Source organism: Eumetopias jubatus, unplaced genomic scaffold, assembly GCF_037043125.1.
Source record: "Eumetopias jubatus isolate StellerSeaLion01/CBP00866 unplaced genomic scaffold, mEumJub1_p1.0 scaffold_14, whole genome shotgun sequence".
In the NCBI taxonomy this organism is placed as follows: Eukaryota; Metazoa; Chordata; class Mammalia; order Carnivora; family Otariidae; genus Eumetopias; species Eumetopias jubatus.
The window spans coordinates 26509440-26514862 of record NW_028274820.1 but is presented as its reverse complement, the minus strand read 5'-3'; positions in this window follow the sequence as shown (position 1 = coordinate 26514862).

The following is a 5423-nucleotide window of genomic DNA, read 5'->3' as shown; positions in this document are numbered from 1 at the left end:
CAATCTTAATATTCGAGAGTCCAAAACTTGCATCATGTTATTGTAACCGCCTCTTCACGTAAAAAGTGACCATCTGTGATTTAACAGTCTTCCTGGGCACTGATATTCTTAAGAGGAAAAGATAACCATGCACGAATTTGACCTTTTAGTATGTTGTTGCTCCATTAAGATATTCCTCCATTGTTGCATGTATATAAGCACTTGTATGTTGGAGGGTCTGGATACTTTCAAATATCTTTGAATATCCTCTTATCACTTAGTATTATACTTATCACTGACAAGATCACAGCAAAGTTACTAACACCTGACCAACTCTTTCCATTTTCTTTTAGATACAACTTCTCATCTAAACGCTTGGGATAGGCTGCCTGTACGTCTGGGTCTCAAATACTCACCGAGAGAAGAGAAAAATACAAGTAGAGCTAACACTGGACAAGAAGAAAGCAAAAATCAGATCAACGGAGAGATTTTAGTATTGCAGGCACCAGTCTTCAGTCCTACGTTGTTAAGCTAGAAAACTTCACAGTGATTACATAAGCATAATTACCAGTTTGAAGTCCGATGAGAAAGTGCGAAGCCACCAATATTAACTCATTTGCAAAATGCTGGTTGGAAGAAAATGGAATTAACACTGATAACTGTGGTTGAGTTTGCCCCAAGTGCCGGGTCAAATCATGGCTGTACATCGGTCAGGCCTACCTCCCAGTATCCAAGAATGGCTGTGGAATTTTGAGTGACACTCCACTGGGGCAGTGGGATTCCTAAACCACAGTGAGCCCTGTCGCCAGTATTTACCAACCTCCCCAGCTTGAAAGTGAGCTGCTCCTCACCCTGGTTCTTTCCTTAAAAAAAAAAAAAAAAAAGAGAGAGCGAGCGAGCGAGAGAGAGACAGAAAGAAACAATTACTCTGTGACGTTTAAAAGAACACAGAAGCAGGTCCCTCTCCAGGGATCTCCCTACTTACTTTCTCAAGGCAATTCCCTTGACTCTTTTCATCCTGTGTCTTTGTTATAGGACTCTCCAGCCCTCCTAGGAACTACATAACAACATGCACACTTGTCTTTAGGATAAGAAACAAAGCATCGATGCCTATTCTAGTTTGTGAAAACTGGAGATAAGAGGCTTCTGGTGCAGGGCCTTGAAAAATGAACAGGTTCGGGTCTACAAGAATCATGACATTCTTTGGCCATATGAGAGAACCAGGAGAGCAATATTTGGTGGGTATGTTATTATATATACAACTCATCAGAATAAAAAATTAAAACAAAGACACTCCAACACCAAATCAAGCCATTATGGTATATGCTAAACTGGACAAAATAAAATATGATTTTTCCCACATCATTTAGACAATAATTCCCTGGGGATTACTGTTGAGGACATGCATCCTTATCCATACACGTATTCGATTAAGATTTATCATGTGGCCATGATGTGACCAGAGGTCTGCCACAAAAAGGAAGAAAGCATGACTCCTACCACGAGGTTTTCTGTAAAGTACTTCAAATACTTCCATAGAAAATACAACGCGTGAGTACTGAGCACTTTTAAGCTACCTTCTTAAAATGGGCTGCTACCCTGGTTGTGAACACTCCCTGTTGAGCTATTTAGCATGTAATCGAAGTCTATAATTTCATTATCTTTATCTCCTAAAATCCGAAAATGTCCATGAAAATATATACATGAGGTTTTCAGTGGTGAAATGAAAGATTTATGAGTTGCCTAGACATATGGCTAACTCCCTACTCTAACGTTACAGGCTCTTAAAACCCACCGAGCCCAGTTGCCTAAGGCTCAGTTGAGAAATGGCCCACTGTCTTAATTTTGATTTGGGGGCATTCCTGGTTATCTGCCTAGACCTGGGTGGTTAGCTGAATTCCGTTGTTTGCATGGTAAGCACATGCCTCTGAATTGTCCATGTAAGAACTACTGAGCCTACTGAGGGTGAGGGCTTCACGGAGCGTGAGCAACAGGTTGAGTTCCAGCTTTTCCTGCTTGCTACTCATCTGCTTCAGTCAGAAGCCAATCTGAGAGAACTTTCCATTTTGTTTTGTGAAGGTCTGTAGCTCGCCCTGCTGTTAGTTATTGAGGGCTACCAATATTTACTAAGATAACCTGATAATAGTGCATGCTCAAAATTGGCTTGGATCGTTTAGCAACACCTACCTGCAAGGAGCTCACAGTCTAAGGATATAGCTCATACACAAAGGGTAATTCTCTGTATATAGTCTAGGGTAGAAGACCACAAAGTTTCCTGGGCTCCCAGAACATCCACATTTATTCAGATATAAATAGCCGTGACTCTTCGTTCAAAGATCTTTCACCCACTTCTGTGTATGACACATTACTTCTCTCTGTTCATGACCTTTATGCTGCAGCATTTGAAGGAATCTTAGAAACATCTGGTCCCGATCATTTAACAGAAGAGGTTACAGAGACCCAGAGAGCCGGAAATGCTTGTTCTACATTGTCCTAATAGTTTTCCAAACAAACAAACAAAAAAGACCAAACAAAACCTCAACCAGAATACTGCTTTTTCTCCTTATGTTTCTATTTTCTCCAATTTTTACCTCTTTTTCACATATCTTCTTCCAGATTCTGGCTTGATAATTTGCTAAGGCAATGCTTTGATTTTGTGTGTGTTCCGTTATTCTTTGTTCTTCTTCAGCAGTGCTAGTTAATTTAATTTAATATTCAGTTCCTGGATAATTAGAATAATTTTCCCCTCTTTTTGATTCCCATATGCTAGACCCTGTTACCAGAGTGAAGTTTTTAAAACTATTCTGGTTCTTGCTTTTTCGACTTTTCAAATTTGATTCTAAATATTTAAACATTTTTAACAATTACTTAAATTATTAAATATGAAAAGAAAACATTTCTATTTGATTAATATAATCTAGTTCTTCCCTTTCACATGGGACAATGTGAAAAATTCCTGGAAAGGGCAAGGGAGAAAACAAATATTTGTTAACATGATACCATGGGCCAGGCGTCATGCCTAAATGCTTCCATGTGTCATTATTCAAGACCACAAAAAATTCTGTCATTAGGTATTGTTAGCCACATTTTTACGGAAAAGATAACAGAGAAAACTAGGAAAATTAGATAAATGCTTAAGATTTTCAGTATTAGTATGAAATGGATGACCTTGAGTTTATGTATCCAAGTGACAATATCAAAGATTAGTAGAAAGACAAAAGGATATGTGGTTACATACAAGCATTTCCTTGCCCAGATCTAAATCTTTACCTTTTGTCAATATAAAGCTCTCAGCAGATGCATTTTGCTATGCTACTTTGAGATTTTAGAATTATTTTCATTACTTTTATCGAGAGATTAGAGTTAAATAAAAGTGAATAAATTTGTTGTCTTAAAAATCTATTCCTCTTGACACTGGATATTTCTGGGAGCAGAGATATGAAAGTAAATAAAATATAACCTTATCTTCATGGAGTGAGAGACAGACATACAGAAAAATTATTATAATAGGAAAACAGGTGATCTAATGGAAGATTTATGGTGCAGTGGAGGACTAACAGAGGGGGGAGGTTTCAGAAGGAGAGACGCCGAGCTTCACAGAAGACCTATTTCTAGTTCCTTCCATAAGCACATGAATCAGACAGCAATTACTGTGTATTGCCCAACACAGAGAAGGGCTGTAAGCAGAGGATATTTCTCCATCTTCAGAAATATACAGCAATTTCTACCAGAAGGCTAGTGACTTCAAGGAAGAAAGTATAAAAAGTTGTTGCGGCAACATCAAAATGAACAAGATTAGAGGAAATTAATTTCCAACTGAGTGCCTGCTAAGTTCGGGCACTGTGAGGTCAAAATGTGGTTTCATCCTAAAATTCAAAAGCAATTTGTGTTAAGTTGCCGAGAGTTATAACTTTGCATAAGCAAGTCCAGGAAAGAACTAAAAATTCTGCTTCAAAGCACACAAAAAATTTACTTAATGCTGAGAAAAAACAAAACATCCTAGATGCCTTTTACGAACATCATTGGTTGTTTGAAACCTTCACAGATAATCAAAGGTCACTTAAATTTAGAAAATGAGTATAAACATATTGACTGTTATAAAAACATATCGATTTAATCTGAAAATAATGAAGATGAAAAATAAAGGTGTATATATAACTTTGGAAGCACTTTAATGATTTTTATATCTAAAACTAGGCAGGCTAAACATATCAAAATGTACACGCTTATGACAGTTATAGATTTCCTTTTTGTATTAAGTACATTTTAAGATCTTCGTATATTTATATATCTCTTGTTATGGGTAAAATCTATCATCTTACTGTAAATGTTAGGCATTACAGAAAGCAAACATTCATATTCATGCCTCAGGAAACAAGAAACCTGAGGTTGTACAAATACTAATTCACAAAAGATAGAAACTTAAGTAATGCATTCTTGTTTAAAGAAACTAAATGGAGGGGTGAGGGGTGGAATTTGTTTCCATTTGAACGCATAGAGGAAAAATTCTTAAAGAAAAATTTCTCAGTTTTTCTATTTTTCATCATAAAACACTCTTAAAATATGGACAGCCTACATTGTAGCTTTAGGTCAGGGAGGTTGGCTTTCTAGAAGTACTGATTGTCCTTTTATATCCTTTATTTCCTTCACTTTAAAAGTCTTTTCCCAATCCCAGATCACTGATTTTAAAATCTACTCCTACAGGTGCCACCCAAATATAAAGCTTTCTGGTCTTACTCATTTCGAGGCTTTCCTAACCTTACAAGGAAGAGAGGCAATGTGAGAATGGAACACTCTCTCAGCATGCAATCCCCCCTTCCCCCAAGCTCTGTCAGGCAGTTCATCCTGGAGTCTCTCCCTCTTTATTGCTCAAGTGGATTAGGTAATAAAACGCCAAGTCTTGCTTTCCTCTGTCAAATAGGTAACTCCCTAAGTCCTTGGAGGTAGGGACTGGATTCCTCTTTCTCCAAACATCACTGAGCTTCAATGTTTAAACTCACAGATAAATGTTCAGATATATGGGCAAGCACCTAGAATGAGACAACTGGGCAAATAATTCTTTTAATCTAGTAAATAACACCTAAATGGTACCTTGTGCCCCTTCATCCTTAAGGTTAAGTACAACCAAAATTATTTCTCATGAGTAATTACAACAGTCACTGCACTTATCTCCAGAATCTGATTGCAGGGCTGGTTGACATAGTCTTACCGTGTGTTGCTTGACTTTTTTTTTTTTTTAAGATTTTATTTATTTATTTGAGAGAAAGAGAATGAGAGACAGAGAGCACGAGAGGGAAGAGGGTCAGAGGGAGAAGCAGACTCCCTGCTGAGCAGGGAGCGGGATGTGGGACTCGATCCCGGGATTCCAGGATCATGACCTGAGCCGAAGGCAGTCGCTTAACCGACTGAGCCACCCAGGCGCCCTGTGTTGCTTGACTTTTTAA